Source organism: Benincasa hispida, chromosome 8 (genome assembly GCF_027475165.1).
Source record: "Benincasa hispida cultivar pf3 chromosome 8, pf3_genome.v1.1, whole genome shotgun sequence".
NCBI classification, from domain to species: Eukaryota; Viridiplantae; Streptophyta; class Magnoliopsida; order Cucurbitales; family Cucurbitaceae; genus Benincasa; species Benincasa hispida.
In genome coordinates, this window is record NC_143485.1 from 62,639,049 (window position 1) to 62,657,685 (window position 18,637).

Sequence of the window (18,637 nt, forward strand, 5' to 3'; positions counted from 1 at the left end):
AACACTTGTAAAATGTATAAAGAGGGTCGTATCCGTAGTATCACCAAGATAAGGTATCTCTCCTTTATCCTTATACTACCGACCATTTAGATTATTACTTAAGACATGATCCACTTGTATATCTCCACATACATGCTTAAGTTACATAAAATAACCTTAGATCTTTGTTTATTAGATTGAGTAAAAGTTATAAAATAATATTTATTTTATTAATAACAATATGTTTACAAAGAGTTTACAAACTACAAGATTATAGGAGAATTAGGACACCAATTACAACAAAACTAAAGCTTGATGTTGAGGATTAATTTCAATAGTTGAAATTCATCACACAAGACAATTCCTCACCACGTCCGGATTTGTAACTTGAAATTCATCATAATCTTCTGGATTATCACTGCTTTCCCCTACTTCTTGGATTGCAAGATTCTTTCTCTGAGGACAGTCATTAGATAGATGCCTCATTTGCCCACACCTGAAACATTTACCTAGATTACGTCTGTTATAAGAGTTAGCACCTTTAATTTGAAAAGTATTAGAACTTCCCTTAGTTGTTGCTTCATTCTTGGTTGGTTCTTTAGGTTTAGTGGCAGAGAAATTTGAGGATGCAGTCGTCTGAGTACTCTCCCCCACTGGCCTTTTGTTCTAAGGAGATGTTTTATCCCATGTTGTTCATCTAGAAGTCCATCATTTCTGTTTTTGTAATTTTTCTCCTTCAATAGTTGTGGCAATCGACACAGCTTCTAAAAGGAAAGTCATTGGATGGAGGTGGACTTTTTCCTTGAATTTTGGCCACAGACCATCAATAAAGCGTGCATTTTGTTGATTCTCACTAATCAACCTTCATCTTGTAATCAGAATGCATCCTCTAGGGCGGTCCCCATTGGTTATGTCGATAATCCTGCCAATCTTGCTATGATATTTGTCCATAGCACCCCATATTTGGGAGTTCTTGGAACTGATCTTGATTTTCTTGGATAAGATCTTGATTGTTAAACCATGTTTGAACATCGTCTTCAATTGATTTAAAGTCATACCCTAGTAGATTATGGGGAATGGGTCTCGAATGATGTTGACAATAGCTTGTTACGCCTCATGGACAAGTTGTTACACCTTCTGAACCTCGTCCAATGTTTGGAGCATGTTGGAGGGGCAGCCTGATTTGATTTCTGAGGAGATCGCACCTAATCTTTAATTTTAACACCATATTATGTCTATTTTCATACCTTCTTTGCATCTGAATTTGGTTGTTCGTTGTGTTCTTGGTTTTTTTTAAGGCTGCCCTTGAGTTCTCTTGTCGTCTGTTCCATTACTTGATGCAAATTGATCATTGATGACTGCATGGTTGTAAATTTCTCATTGAACAAGTTGATTGAAAGTTCGATTGCCGCAAATCTCTTATTGACTGATCGTGGAGTAGTTGATGCTTCCGCATCTGAAGAGGAAGTCGAGTTGTTGCCCTTTACCACCATGACGCCCTATCATGTAGGGTATTCTGATACCAATCTTGAAGTAGACCTAAATCTTGGAGAAATCTTGAAGAGTATGAGTATTATTGATCTATCAAATGAATACAAAAGATCTCTTTAAATAGACCCAAAGGAAAGGGCTGGTACACACTTAACTAATTATAACTAATCCTAAGCCCCCTTTAAATAGACCCAAAGGGGAAAGGATTTTTTCCACTAGTTAAAACAAAATTATAAAGTAATACAACTAAAAAATATATAATTTTTCTAAAATACCCCTACATCACTCATGTTATAAATCTCTCTCAATTGTCACTACACAACAATGGCTACCTCTAATTTCTAATTAAGCACCACAACATGATAGTAAGTTACTTAGAATTGCACCAAGATTAATGTTGATGTCAAAATCTAGACAGAGGAAATGCATCTAACCTTCACGTGACATCAGTAATGAATTTTTTTTTGAAGAAAAGCATAATGTAACAAGCATAAAAGTGAAAACATGCACATCGTTCTGGTGTTTGCCACACGCACTCTGATGATTAAGCCAAAGATTGAAAGAGTGTGAAAACTTAGAAGTTTGAGAGTAGGATTCAAGATACCTCATATTTAGCTATTATGATGTATTTATAGAGGAGGTTGACCTAGGTCTTCTCTTGTTGTCTTTCGGAATCTAGTTATCTAATAACCTAATCGAATCCTATGTGGGATTATTGGGCTTAGGGCATGTCTTTGCAAAAGTTGGGCTCATCAACCTCAAAGGTCTGGGCCCAGGAGGTTGGGGTTGGCTTTAGCCTCAAGAAGGCTGGGTCGAAGGCCCAACTCAAGCCCAATGGCCAAGTTGACCTCCTCGACCTCGGTGGCCGAGGAGGTGGGGTTGGCCTCAACCTTGCAGTTGGGCTAAAAGGTCCTTCTCCCCTCCTTTGGCCTGTCATGACTCTACCTTATTTTGATCTCGTTCTCTTTTGTCCCTTATTGATTAGATTTATCTTTTTGGTCCAAAATCACCCATAATAAATAACAACTCACAAAAAAAAAAAAAAAAACTATCGAAAGCACTTAGCTCGCAACTTCTTCCATACAAAACCATTGCTCATCACTTCGAAAATGTAAAGATGCTGTTTTCAGCATCTCAACGTTGTCCCTCGGGTTCACTTGCCCTTACAAGCTAGTGTTTTGGGTTTACATTATCTCAAACAAGACAATCCTACTGTATTTGTGTGGACAGTCTTTTTAAGTATGTCTTGACACGAGTAGACCCTGTATAGAGAATATATGGACATAAAAGAAAGAAGAGAGCATTACGTATAGATCACGTAGCATTTTCAATAATCTCTTGTATGGTGATGCTACTTGGTACTAAAAACTTTGAAGAATAAAAAGACATTGAGAAGGAAGTTAATATTCCCGCTATAGTAAAAGATAGTTGCAATAATAATTGAAAGTGAGAGGAATAGAATAGTGATTAAGTGGAAATGAGAGAGATGGGATATTGAATAGCAAGTTGGATGCACATATAAGTCTTATCAATTTGAGGAAAATGTCAACTGAACTCACATCTTCTTACTTTTCATATTGTACTTTGTTTGGCCAATTTTGAACCAAAACCCACTCTCCTGTTGTGAAGTGAAGTCTTGTTCATCTTATCCAATGAACCTCTGATTTCATCTCATCCAATCAATAATATTACAACCCAAATTACTCTTGTTGTGACTACTGTATGTTTGAAGTGCTAGTTTTTTTTTTTTTTTTATTTTAGAAAAAGTACAGCAACTACTAGAATTTGATCTCTAGAGAGGAAGATTATGTCATTTACCATTAAATTAAGCTTACTTTAGGCACATTGGACAATTGATTTTCATACAATCATATTGAAGTTTGGTTTCAAACTTTACAAAGTAATTTTTATATATTTAAAAGCAATTTTGAACAATTATGTTAGTGTTTCGAACGTGATTTTAGAATTATGAAATTAATACAAAGGACATTTTTTATTTGAGAATTTTCTTTTAACTGAGAAGGGCAAAAAATATATTCTTAAGGATAAGGGCAATCTTGGTATTTTAATAAATGAGTGAAATGAGGTATTGTTTTCGGAGTGATTCTCATTTCCCAGTCAATCATCCATCAAGAATCACCTCTCAACTAATTATTAAAAAATTAAATCAAATTCAACATTTGTCAAACAACAATATTCGAAAGCAAAGTGCTTTTGGCCAAAATATACCATAAATATTAAAAAAAAATCAAAACAAAGAAACACATATCAATATTTATCATAAAACTTTCAATTTCATTAAATTGCACCATAAACTTGAGTAATGCACTATTCAACTTGAAAAAGTCTTGTAAATTTTACCCTTCTAAGTTTTTTGTACAAAAAATAGTTAAAAACAAGTATTCTCCTCTGCTATCAATAAATTATATAGAACATATGCATGAATGGATTGAATAATTTAAAGAGAGAAAAAAGACAAATTTTTTGTTAGAATTAATGAGTTTTTCAGTGTTATTCAATAGTAATTTGTGCGATTGGTTTATGTTACAATCAGTTGATGAATTACGGAAAATTGGTCTCTAAACTTTCATAAAAGTAATAATTTAATCCTTTAACTTTGATTTGTAATGATTTTATCTATGTACTTTCAAGTTTGTATCAATTTAGCTCATGAACTTTGGTATATAACAATTTAGTACTTTCAAATTTGTAACAATTTAATCTCCAACATAAAAAAATTCATTAAAAATTATCAATTTTTACTATTTCATGATATAGACTTTATATTTTATAAAAGTATTCAATCTCTAATTAGTTTAAAGATTTATTTATGCAAGAAATCTCATTAAAGTTTTACACTAATTTCTATAATATGGTTACAAATTTTAAAATATAATGACTAAATTATTACATAATAAAATTTAGGGACTAAATTATTACAAATTTAAAAATTTAGGGGCTAAATCATTACAAACCAAAATTCAAGAAATAAATGATTACTTTTATGAAAATTTAAGAATTAAAAGTGATTTTTAACCTTACTAAAATTTGAACATCCATCTCCATTAAAAGAGAGTACATTAGATATATTAACCCTTTTGAGTTATACTCATCTAGTAAAAGCTAAAACTTGAAAGTAACAGTGTCTGGCACCCCATTCGGTCCTTCCCCTTAATTCCCTCCAACGTTGGGGAATGTCGTCAATTCTCTGCAGTCAGCTGCTTGGTAGAGGTAGACAGAATCACAATGCTCATTTCGAGTAAGAAATTGTAAACCTAAGCTTATGTTATGTTGAAGTTTATTTTCATACGCTTACTCTTTCACCTAACCCTCCTTGTTTTGGGTGATTTAGAAGATCTTATCATATCTTTGTATCGAAAGTTGTGAGGCTTTCGATTCAGTTAAATAATTGTTCTGTTTTTTACTCTAATTTGATATTAGGGCAATAACGGATCGTGCAATTGCAATTGCAACTTGAACATAAGTTCATCAAATTAACTCCTATATTGTTCTAAACTTAGCCAACCCACCTAGAAAAGCTAGATGAGAGTCCAATTAATCTAATTAGTCAATTTAATTAGATGAAAAGCACCATAATCAATTTGGACTAATCACATTACGAATTCGGATCTCGCTAAGATAAATATCATTTAGGAATTGCCTAAATTATCATTCATCATGATTCTCCCTAAGTTGATTAGAACTGTTGAGATATTTAAGTCTTAATTTATGTATTATGCATATATTTTAGGCTATAATTAGGTTATTGTCCTTTCTATAAATTCCCTATGTAAATCTCAAGTTAATATATAGAAATTATTCATTCAAATATTGTTTCCACATGGTATCAGAGCTCTAGGTTTTTTTTTATTGCCTTTTTCAGCCACTGTCGCCTCTCCGTCTCCGCCGACGGCCGTTATCGACGGAGACAGACCAAATCTGCGCTAACCATCTCGATCTGCCCAATCTCTTGCTCAGCTTCGTACAGTTTGTTCATAGATCTGTCTCTGCCAGCCTTTCCCGCCATCAAACTGACAAACTCGCTACAACCCAACCGTCTTTGCCTAGACCTTGTACCTCTACTCAGATCCGTTGATGTCGTGGATAGCTCATCGATCTTTGCCCATGACCATTGTCCAACCCGTCGAAGAGACTATATAGATCTATCGACCTTGCGCACAAATTTGTTCGATCCGCTCCACATCTGCCCAAATATGTTGTTGCCCAGCCTCTCTTCCGCATCTCAGATATCTCTACACCGCTAAAATCCAAGTGTCTGTCTCTTCTCTAGTACCAACTTCGCCGCCCTCCTTAGCCTACACAACCGCTCAACATGGATCCACTGTTCTCTGTCCTCAGATCCACATCTCTTCACTCAAATCTGCAATCTTCCCCAACATCGTCATCCATCAACCCATCTCAGATTTATGATTGCACCCAGTCTTTGTTAGTTTGACGTGTCACTGGCTTCCAGATCTGCGACTATGTATGTTCGTTGACCAGATCTGCTACAATGTCATTCCAGCTACCACTCGTCGCCCCTACTCCGATATACGATGTTGGCCCAACTCTACTACGAAAATGGACCCTCCGACGTCTCATTCTGCAGCTTTATCGCCCAAATCCGTCACTGCCCTTCCTCATCTCCAAAACGAAAACGAAGAAAGATGGTTTTTATGACCTAGTTTAGTGTTTTAAATAAGTCTGATTCGATTCAGTTTTAGTTCAACGGTCCGGTCTAGTTTGGTCAATTCAGTTAGCCCAATTGTTATGTTATGTTTATGTTTATTTTTTTTAAGTGTCTCTGTTTCGATTTTAAATTGGCAGTTCATGAGTTCTGTTTTAGATCTCTCTATGAGATCTCTCTCCAGCCCAGAAGTTCTCTGTGTTTTAGTTCTTCGTGGGTTTGTTTTCAAACCAAGATCTGCCTTGATTTGATTAAGGAGTTTTCTTTAGTTTTTGTATCAGCTTCAGTTGATTGCCTCACAAACTCAAGTTGACCGAATTGAGTTTGAGGGAGGATGTTGAGATATTTAGGCCTTAATTTATGTATTATACATATATTTAAGGTATAATTAGGTTATCGTCATTTATATAAATTTTCTATGTAAATCTCAAGTTAATATATAGAAATTATTCATTCAAATATTGTTTCCACAAGAACATAATTTACTATTAGAATTAATAGTTTACAAGCTATTTATATATCACGTATTGCAATTAGAAATCTAGCTAATGACCATACAACCTCAAGCAAAAATACAACCATAATCATTCAATCACAGGAAAAAATTCTAAAGAACAGTTCACGGAATTATCAAAAGATTTAAACCTCACAAGTTACTATATAGGGAAAAATTGCTCAAGCGCCTAAGTTATAAATAGTACTTTAGCTCCTCATTGACATCATGGTCAATAAGGTTGAGTTCATTTCTTCTCGACGCTCTGAGCCTTTTCTTTCTTGGCTCTTTCCTCTTCTTCACTTTCCTCGTGCAATTCTTTCTCGAGTTCCATCATACGATCTGCGCTATCCAATGACTTCTCAGGATGCAATGGAACTTTGATACGCTCAGGCTCCTCATTGAAAATTTTGCGATGGAGCTCTATCGCCGCTATTAAACATTCTGCCTCCTTCCTTATATCGCCCAGGCCTTCCCTTACCCTTTTGGCCTTTTTTTTTAAACTCTTTTGCTAACGCCTAGGTAGATGAGGCGAACTCACTTGCTTCGATGCTTCTTTTCCTTCCTCCTTTTTCACTTCTTCTGATAACTGGCTCCTCTTCAACATTGACAACAACTTCACCTTGTTTCTCCTTGCTTACCATGCTATCAGGCCCAAGCAACGATGGCTCAGCCCTAGCTTGCTGATCGCCTGGCTGGTTTACCACACCTTCATCAAAGGATTCGAGAGGCTTTAGATTTTTTATAATATTCCTATAGACCTCTTTTTCGTCCCTATGTCATGCCTCACTTGTAGTGAAGGTAGTTGGTTGTAGGTGAACATGAGGAGATGAAGATTGAGACACGACTATATCTAAGGGGATAAGCACAGGGTTGAACAAATTTGTGGAAACGAGATGGGATTAGTGGAAACGAAGGGGGATACCACCTCATAGAAGAAGGTAGGGGTAAATGATCGGGCAGACAAAGGGTTATTTTGTTCGGCCATGCTAGAAGAGTAGATATGACGTAGAGAAGGTCGGAAAGCTTTTAAGTTTTTCCGGAAAGCCTTTAGGGCACAGAAGGCTTAGGGTTTAGGGAAGGTTTATGAAAGCGCAAGGAATTAGGATACTCAAGAAAAGGGGTTTAAATAGGCGAATAGTGGAAGGGGAAACAATAGACTGCCTCGCAGTTCGAGGCAATCATGTTGTTGTGCACACTAATGGCGATTGGATGGAATGTCAAGCAGTGCGTCTTTTCACCGACCTAGGGTGGGATGACATATCATTTCCTTACCTATAATGAGTTTTTTTTTTAGATGTGTTGGGCTACAATTCCCACACATCAACAATCCCATCGCATCAGAAAACCCTAATTACCAATTTTTTTAAGAGGTGAAATAAATAATAAAACAGAAATCAGCACGCAAAAAAATAAAAATTAAAGAAGCTAGAAGAACAAAAATAAGAAATAAACAATCCAAAAGAAATGAGAATAGCAGTCAGACTAAAAGGATACACACAAAAAAAAGTGTGATGTGTCCCGTAATGGATATTGCGTTCAAGTGCGGAGACTCCTTGTATCGCATCATTCGAGCTTCCCTAAGTCTATGGAGATTTTTTCGTAATGAAAATCCCCTCCATAGTAAAGCTTGATTCTTTTTCCATTTACCTTAAATGTGTTGGCCCCACCTTCTCTGATCAATTCTACTACTCCATGAAGATAAACTTCTGTCATGATGATGGGTTCTAACTAGTTAAATAATAATACTTGTGTCCAATTTCAAAGTTTTTCTTACGAATGCATTGATCATGCCAACGCTTTATCTGCTCTTTGTAATTTTTGGCATTCTCATATGATTACAGCCTCCAATCATTTAGTTCCAACAACTAAAGCTTCCTTACCTTTTCCGCACTTTTCAAATCAAAGTTGAGTTTTTTCGTGGCCCAAAATGCTTTGTGTTCCAGTTCCAATGGCAAGTGGCAGGCTTTCCCAAAGACTAAAGCATATGAGGAAATCCCTATGGGAGTTTTGTATGTAGTGTGGTAAGCCTATAATGCTTCGTCTAGTCTTTGAGCCCAATCTTTTCGTGTCAAGTTAACAACTTTCTCCAACACTGTCTTGATCTCCCTATTTGATACCTCTACCTGACCATTTGTCTGGGGTTGGTATGGCTATTTTATGGTGAATATTGTATTTAACAAGAATCTTGATGATGATGCGATTGATAAAATGTGTGCCTTCATCGTTTAACGTGCCAAAGCAAGTGAAGATGTTTTTCTGCAAGAATTTCAATACCATGATTTCATCATTTGAGGCACAAGAAATCACCTCACCCATTTTGATACATAGTCAACAACTAATAAGATGTAGTTGTGGCCATTAGACAGTGGAAATGGCCCTATAAAATCGGTTCTCCATATATCAAATAATTCCACCTCCAGGATGACATTCATTGGCATTTCTTTTCTTTTTTCTGAAATGTTCCTGATGCGTCGGCATCTATCGCATTTCATGACATATTCATGCTCATCCTTGAATAAGGTAGGCTAATAGTATTCACTCTGCAAGACCTTCGCAGTTGTGCACTGACTTCCAAAGTGTCCATTATAGGGCGATTCATGGCATTGATAGAGAATGCGATGAAATTCCGTTTCCAGAACGCATTGTCTCAAGATATGGTCAGATCCCTTTTTATACAGGTTAGACTCGTCCCAATAATAGAATTTACAGTTGTGCATGAGCCTTTTCTTTTGTTGAGAGGTATATTCTTCTGAAAATTGCTTGCAAACTAGAAAATTGACAATGTTCGCATACCAGGGCAAGTATTCATTGATTTTCAGCAATATTTCATCAGGGAATGAGGCATTTACAGAAGGTTGTACACGATCATTTCCATGATTTTCAAGTCTTGATAAATGATCAGTGACCTTATTCTCTGTCCCTTTTCTATCTACATCTCTATGTCATACTTCTGAAGTAATAGGACCCATCTGATTAATCTTGGTTTTGCATCCTTCTTTGTCATCAAATATTTGATAGCAGAGTGATCTGTGTGAATGATGACCTTTGATCCCAGTAGATAAGGTTGAAACATTTCCATGGAAAAAACCACTGCCAACAACTTCTTCTAAGTGGTGTATAATTCTCTTAGGTGATATTAAGGGTCTTACTTGCATATGCTATAAGATGAAGAACCCTTTCTATTCATTAAGTTACTGCTGCTCCCATCGTATATCCACTGGCATCGCATATAAGTTCAAATGCTTTTATCCAATCTGGCGAAATTAGTACAGGAGTTGAGACTAGTGTTTTCTTTAACTTCTCAAATGCATTAAAACAGCTGACGTTGAAATCAAAAGGTCAGTCCACCTCTAGTAGCATGTTTAGTGGTCTGGCAATTTTTTAGAAGTCCTTGAAAAATCTGCGATAGAAACCAGCATGTCCTAGAAAACTTCTCATAGAGGGCAAAAACTTCTCAATGGCCTCAATCTTTGCTCAATAAACTTCTAGGCCAGTCTTAGAAACCTTGTGGCCGAGAACAATCCCCTCGGTCACCATGAAATGACACTTTTCCCGATTTAAAACCAAATTTATGTCTTCACACCTCTTTAAAACTTTCTTTAGATTCTCCAGGCACACTTCATATGTCCTTCCGTAGACTAAAAAATTGTCCATGAATATTTCTATAAAATCTTCAAGATAATCTGAGAAGATAGCCAACAGACACCTTTGAAATGTGCTAGGAGCATTGCACAGTCCATATGACATGCGACAAAAAGTGAACATCCTATATGGGCATGTGAATGTCGTTTTTTCTTGATCCTCGGGTGCAATCATAATTTGGTTATACCCCGCATATCTGATGTGTTGTAAATGTGATGAAATAATGGTATGAAATTGCGATGGTGAATTATGCATTGCACATGCGAATTTTCCTAGTAATACCCAAGTATAAATCTCACTAGGTTTCCTAGTCAGTCCAGGGTCGAACACAGGGACTACTGAGATACTATGCAACGGTAAATTTTGATTCCTTTGCGATGACAAAAACAAATAAGTTGGTTGGTGTATTGTTTAAGTATACTTCCTATGCAGTAGATTCAAATAATGAGTTGATGAAAATGAGAGTTACAATGAGTATGCGGTGAATAAGTTGAGAAGGGATTTAACTAACATTTCCTAAGATTGCATTCAAATTATGCGATCATGCTACACACACACAACAACATGTCACCTCTCAATGCAAATTCCATAGTTCCTATTTCTAGGACGCATGTGATGTATACGATAATGTTGATAGGACTTATCTCTAAGCCTCTATTCTTGTCTATGCGATGATGAATGATGCACACATACGCAAGGTGACCGCATACTATCATATCCTATTTCTAGGGTGCATGTGATGCGTAATAGCAAACAGAGCTTATCTCTAAGTCTCTATCTCTTTCTTATGCAGTTCTAATCTGACTCTCTCAAGCCTAGATTCTAATCTGACTCTCTCAAGTCTAGATTCTTTCTTTAGACTACTCTCTGAAGTATCCCTAAAAGGTGAATGACACATACATAAGACAAGATGATCGCATAAAATGAAGATCTTAGGTCATGCTAGCTAAGTGCTTCTCAACCCATTCAGAAATTTAGCTACTCATGCAAAATGTGAAGAGATTGAACAGATGTTGAGATGAAAAATCCATTTTCTATAAGTAAAGTCAGAATACAAAACAACAATGGAAAGTAGGGATAAGAAGCCCGATAGTAATGTCTTGCTTCCCGATGCTTTTACACTGTCTTTTTACTCTACTTTGCCCAGAAAAATATTCTTGCTTTCGCAAGTGTCGGCCCTCTTTCCTTTTGCAGTGCTTCCCGACAGTCTTTCGAGCTAACCAGGAATGATCTCTCAGCGTCTTCTTCTCTTTGCTCGCCTCCGCCTTCTAAATATATGAACAACTATGAACAACTAAGGCTATCTATCTTCTATATATGGCTATCTTCTATATGAGGCGAACGTCTATATGTGGCTCCGATGGTAGCCTTCGGTATTTATAGTGTTCAAGGTGAAGAAGCTTTTCTTTCTAATGATTGCAATTATGGAAGGTCATTAAAACTTCTGTCTGATGCGCCGATTAATGGTCACCGAAAAGTTGAGTGTACTTGCTACAGTGTGTCGTTAACGGTTTGTCAACTAAATTCGGATTCGACCGTCACCAGCTATTCTGTCCCATCATGATTTATTAAGCTTTCACCTTGATGCGCCGTCTTTATGCGGCCACCTTCTTGAGCTGCTTCTCGCGAGCACAAACGATCGCATGGCTTTGCAATCACAAACTTTCAATGCGAGCGGATACCGAATTCCCTTGATCGCAATTTCACATGCATTTTTCCTGTACAAAATAAGTAAATTGGTTGCTTTTATGTGATGGGTGCATGTGATCGCAATATTCTTAGTTTAACACTTTTGGACATGATTTTGTATATTTTTACCATCGCGTTACCTCATTGTTTTACTTATTTACGCTATAATAACATGCATTTCTGCCCGTTATCAGTATCCGTCCAAAAAGCAAAAGTAGTCATTCCCCGCCAATCTATCTAGCATTTAGTCAATGAAGGGTAAGAGGAAGTGATCCTTTTTTGTCACGGCGTTGAGTTTTCGATAATCCATGCAAATTCTCCAACCGATAACTGTAAGCGTTGTTATTAATTCGTTGTTCTCATTAGGTACGATTGTCATTCCCCCTTTCATTGGCACACACTGCACCGGGCTAGCCTTTGTGCTATCTGAGATGGGAAGATAATTCCTGCATCCGATCATTTAATGATTTCTTTTTTTACCACTTCTTTCATCGCAGGGTTCAACCTATGTTGAGGTTCAACCGAGCCCTTTTGACCCTCTTCCAATTTTTTTTATGCATGCAATAGGATGTGGCTTATACCCTTAATATCAACAACAATCCACCCTTTGGCTTTGCTGTATTTTTTTAATACTTTAAGAAGGGTTGTTTCTCTTTCTTTGGAAAGTGTGGATGATATGATGACTGGCAAGGTTTCATTTTGTCTCAGGAAAGTATACTTTAGATAGGCTGGTAACACCTTCAATTCCAGGACTGAAGGTTGTTCCAGAGAGGTTTTATTAAAGCCCATTTCTTCCTCTATATACAGCGGTTCACAAGTTTTCTGTATCACAGTAATTGCATTACATGATTCAACTGCAGTGTAGGCCTCTTCCTTTGGTTCTGATTCTTCATCTGCTTCCCAATCAAAGCTGCAGGGCCATTTCCCATCTATATCGCATGAGTGTACTTCATCCGAGTAGTTCATCGCCTTAATGATACTAAACTTCAGCTTTTGACTACTGACATTCATTGCAATCTCTCCTTTATGTACATCGATCTGAGCTCTTTCAGTGGAGAGAAATAGTCATCCCAAGATAATATGGACATCTTTATCAGCTCCATAATCAAATATAATGAAGTCCGCGGGAATGATGAATTTATCCACTTTAACCAACACATCTTCCAATTTCCTTTTCGGATGTACAAGTGATCGGTCTGTTAATTGGAGGGTCACTGAGGTGGGAGTGAGTTCTTTTATCTTCAATTGTTTAAAAATTGACAAGGGCATTAGATGTATGCTTGCCCTTAGATCGCATAGAGTATGCCCAATATAAATTTCTTCGATTGAACAAGGTATTGTAAAACTTCAAGGATCTCTCATTTTTGGAGGAATTATCGTATTGTCGACTTGCATTGGAGCCACCATCTCGTATTTCCCTATGCTCCTTTTCTTGGATATAATATTCTTTAAAAACTTAGCATAGGTGGGCATTTGCTCTGTAGCTTCCATAAAAGGATGTTGATATGCAGCTATTTTAATATTCTAAGAAAGCGTTGATATTGATTTTCATCGCTTTTCTTCTTTTTAGCCTTTGTAGAAATGGAGGTGATTGCTCGTCCTATGGTGTTAATGTTGTAGGAGTTGTTGTGGTTATTTCTTCTGATTCTTGTACTTCCTTATGAACACTCTCTTCGGACACACGATCTTTGTCTTGTTGACTTTTAGATTCATCATGCGATTTTCTTTTTATAGCTTCTGTTGTTATGTGTCCACTTCATAATGTCACCGCCTGATATTGTTCCTTGCCTTTGTCTCTCATGTGGTGAGGAATTTTTGTGGTGTTGGGAAGTGCCTTTTGTTGCCTATTTTTCTACTCGACTGCGATCTGGCCCATTTGTACTTCAAGATTGCGAATGGATGTTGTTTGATTCCTTCAATAAATTTTCTAAGGAAGAAGATGTGGATGACTGAGATGAATTGGTTGTTTACTGAAATCCATTTGATCTTTGTTGAAACCCTGGTGACCCATCTCTATGAGCATTGTGAGGATTGACTTGTGCTTGCTGCTGATTACCACCCCAAGAGAAATTCGGATTGTTTCTCAACCCAGGATTATACATGTTGGAAAAAGGGTTGTTTTTAATGAAATAGACAGATTGAGGATTGTGCGGGCATTCGTCAAAGGAATGAGTTTCCTCACAAAGGACACAACTTTCATTGTTCAATTGGGAAATTGCATTCACTTGCCCACCTTTCGCGTCAGTCTTGGTCATGCTTATCGCCTGCAGCAAATTTTTCATTGCATTAACTTGTGCTTGCAGAGATGCAATAATGTCATTATTCTGAGTTCTGTTCATTTTAGAGCCATATTCATTTTCCAGCCAATCTTCATGATACTTTGAGATCCGATCCAAAATATTCTTGGCCTCGATATATGTCTTGTCCAGTAGTTCTCCTGCCGTAGCAGCATTCACAGCAGCTTGTAATCCTGAGTTCAAGTCATAATAAAAGATTTCCATCTAGAGACAATTAGGAAGTCCGTTATGCGGACAATCCCTAACTAATCTTTTGAATCTCGCCCATGCATTACTAAGCGTTTCTAATTCTCCTTGCTGAAAGTTTGTAATCAGCCTTCTTCTCTTTGCATTTTCTATTGGTGGGAAGTACTTTTTCATAAACTTCTATACTACTTGTTCCCATGAAGTTATCTCCTCTAGTTCAAGCGAGTATGCCCATTTTCTAGCTTCATCGCATAGTGAAAATGGGAATAATGCTACTCGTACTTCCTCTGGTTTGATGTTTGGAAATACAAAGGTGTTGCATATTTTAATAAAACTCCTCAGGGAGTGTGTGGATCTTCACCGTATCTTCTCCCAAATTGACCAGTTGCTTGAATCATTTGAAGCATTACGGGCTTCATTTCAAATCTTGTTCCATCCAAGGCTGGTCGCATGATTCCTATAGAGAAATCATACAAGTTGGGTGACGCATAATCCCTGATGGGTTTATTATGAACATTTGCCAACAAAATTGGGTTGACAAGTGCTTCATTGTGATTTTTTTCCACTCATAGTTCCTCTAGGTGGTTCTGCTGCTCAGCCATCCTACGAGCTTTGTTTTGTCATCTTCTTTTGTTGGCTCTCTGTCTTCTTTGAAAATTTCTCTCTACTTCTGGGTCGTATATGAGCTCGGGAGTATTTCCTTCACTCATATAGTGCTTGCGCCTTTCTCGTAGTCAAGGTACAATACTCTAGAAATTCGAGGTCTGCAAAGATCAATAAGAATAGTTTTGGCACACTTAGTTACCACAATCTTCAACAACGGCGCCAAAAACTCGATGCTTTAATAACATGCGATGAATTGATAAGACTATTGCGGTTTAACGCTTAGTTTTATCTGATCGAACCCAAGTGCAAATTTGGTCAGATTCCTAGTGAGTTCAGGGTCGAACGTAGGGATTGCTTGCAAATGTGCAGTGAAACTAAAAATATGATTATAGTGCAAATTGAAATGTTCGAAATGATTGAGTGAATGAGCTATTTTAAATACAAGTATTATGCGATGAAAATTATGTGTAAATGAAACAATGTGAATTTAATGATAGATATATGATGAAAGGGTTAAGAAGAATTGTCACTAACACTTCCTTAACAACTAAGTGGATTATGCGATCAAGCGATGCACTCAATGTTACGTCCAGCACTTCTCAGTGTATATAGCCACATTATCTTATTTCTAAGATGCATGCGATGAGTGCAAAGTGCAGAGGATATACTTATTTCTAAGAAATATCTTCTCTTGTTTTATGACATCAAAATATAAAGTCTTTCAAACTTAGATTAAATTTACTTAGAACAATCTCTCAATTGATTCAAGCAAGTCATATAAGCATGTATAAGACAAGTTGATCGTCTGATTCTTTTGTTGTTTAGTAGTGTAAGTTGCACACTTCTCAACCCAGTTGACAATTTAGTTACGAATGATATTGATGGAAAAGATGGACAAAAGATTAAGATGAACATGTATTTATATTGGAAAGTTTGAATTTGTCAATATAGAAAGTACAATGCAAATACACAAAGAAAAAGAAAGGAGTATAGAATCAAGTCTGGTCTGCAATTCCTTACTCCCTACGACTCCTTTGATGACTGTTTCACTTAGAACATTAAACAGTGGTATCCTTCTAACTATCAAATAAATGCATAAAATACAGGAACAATACCAAGCTACCTCATCTTAGGGAATGTACTATGTGTCTTGAGCATTCTATCGAGATTCCTTCCTGGGAAGATGAACCAGAGAGATTGCTGCTTTTTAACCCCGAACATGACATATGGCTTGCGGCAGATCAATTGATCATTGGTTGGCTTTACAACACAATAACGCCCGAAGTTTCCACACAAGTCACGGGACACGATGAAGCCAAATCTTTGTGGGAGTCAATTCAAGAGTATTGGAGTGCAATTCAGATCGCAAGAAGATCACAACAGACAAATGCTACAAGAAACTCGCAAAGGTATGATGACCATGTGACTACCTGTCTACCATGAAAATTTATTTTGATAACTTCCAACTTGTTGGATATCCTATGGGTATGAGAAGTTTTATTTCTTATGTTGTTGTTGGACTTGGTGATGCATATACTCCAATTATTTGTGTTATAAGAAGTCAAGAACTGTCTTGGAGCAAAATATAGTTTGAATGATTGTCTTTTGAAGAACGTTATGAACATCTTCAAACTCGTAAGAACTCTATTTCAATTAATCTTGTGCAAGCTGAGAAACTCAAGAACAACCAACCATCATCCAACCCGTCTTCATCAAAACAGTTCAATAGATCTCCCCAGAATCAATTCAATCGTGGAGGAAGGAATAGGGGACAAGGAAGGTATTCCCCTTATCCATTCAATAACTGGCCTATGTGTCAAATTTGTGGAAAATTAGGGCATGCGGCTGTCATTTGCTATCACAGGTATGATAAGAAGGATAACCACTGGCGGAGTCCAACAGTTCAAACACCAATCCTGCCTCCCCTACCTTTGTCGAACCTTCTACTCTTCTTCCTTATCTCGATACTATCCAAGATTCTGCTTGGTATTTGGATAGTGGAGCAACCAATCACATCATATATGAGCTAGGCAACCTCACATTCAAAGAGAATATTCAGGTATGACCAAAGTTACTGTTGGTAATGGTTATAAATTGTCTGTTACTCACATAAGGATTGTTAATCTCAATTCTAATTTTGGAATTATTACTCTCAAGAATTTCCTTTGTGTTCCTGGAATAAAAAAGAATTTAATCAATATTTCTCAACTTGCCAAGGAAAATTCAATGATTGTTGAATTCTCTGCTTTGTTCTGTGTTGTTAAAGAAATGAAATCCAAGGTCATGGTGTTGGAAGGCATCGTTGAGAATGGGCTCTACTGGTTGCTAGGATTTTTGGAAGCCTCAAACCTATCTATTGGAAATAAGGAAGCTTTGATGATCAACATAGGAGCAACCATTTCTGTGAAGACCACAATCCTCAATGCTACAAGACACTTGACACCTCTTCTTAGTCATGCTTTTGTCTCTTATACAAAAAATGTATGGCATCAAAGATTAGTCCATAGTTCTTGAATTTTGAGTCAAGTTCTTCATCAATGTAAAGCTTCCATTAAAGATAATGAAAAAGAGTCATTTTGTAAGACTTGTCAATTTGGAAAATCTTATAAGTTACCTTTTCCTTTATCCACGTCTCATGCTACTCAACCTTTAGTTTTATTTCAAACTGATTTATAGGGATCAACCCTTGTTCAATCTGTTCAGGGTTACCAATACTATATTGCGTTCTTAGATGATTATAGTCATTATGTTTGGGTTTATCCTTTGAAAACTATGGGAGAAGTTATCTTGGTCTTTAAGCGGTTTATGACTTTACAAAGACATTCAAACTTTGAGATGTGATGTTGGAGAAGAGTTTAAACCTATCATACATTTTTCACACGAACAAGGCATTCACATTCAACTCTTCTATCCTTATTGGAAGTCTTGTTTTAGTCATTTTAGTACTTTATGTTAGGTTGAAGCTTATTTTCACATACTTACTCTTTCACCTAACCCTCGTTATTTTGAATGATTTAGAAGATCCTATCACATCTTTAGGTGCTATTTTTGTCTTTTCTTCCTTCTCTTTAAGAGGAAGGAGCGATCACTAACAATTCAAGCAATCATCTTCTCAAAAAGACTTCCTCTCTAAAATTCTAAAATCATTTACCCTCGCTTATGAGTTTAGTTTCTATTTGTCCTTATATTTTATTTTTGTTATATTTTTACTGTTCATATTTTGAATTTGATTTCAATTTAGTCCACAAGTTTTAAAATATTACAATTTTTCCCTTGAAGTTTGAGTTTGTTTCAATCTGATTCTTATATGGATTCTTATATTCTAAATTTACACTTTCAACCTCAATTATTCACAAACTATTCACTCTTAATTTCTTTTTTTTTTTTTCTTTTTTTTTTTTGCCATAAAAACTTGTTGGACTTGAAAAAGGTTTATCTGAAAAGAAATGTAAAATAATCTTGAATTTCAATGCCTTTACAGCGTTTAAACTCAGATTAATTTGACTTTCAGAGTATGTCAAAGATTTTTTAAGTTTCTGTTCAGTTTACAAGTATTGTTGAAAA

At 36.4% G+C, this 18,637-nt stretch overlaps 1 long non-coding RNA gene across 2 annotated transcripts; it reads left to right on the forward strand.

Annotated features, from left to right (window-relative positions):
- The first annotated feature begins 4,592 nt into the window (after window positions 1–4,592).
- LOC120083716 (uncharacterized) lies at window positions 4,593–17,655 on the forward strand. 2 transcript variants are annotated; one of them, XR_005483524.2, is made up of 3 exons: window positions 4,593–4,729; window positions 16,180–17,132; window positions 17,340–17,655. It is a non-coding gene; the product is annotated as an uncharacterized LOC120083716 (long non-coding RNA). The 2 variants fall into 2 exon arrangements; XR_016531408.1 differs by lacking the exon at window positions 4,593–4,729 and having other exon boundaries at window positions 16,012–17,132.
- The last annotated feature ends 982 nt before the right edge of the window (window positions 17,656–18,637 follow it).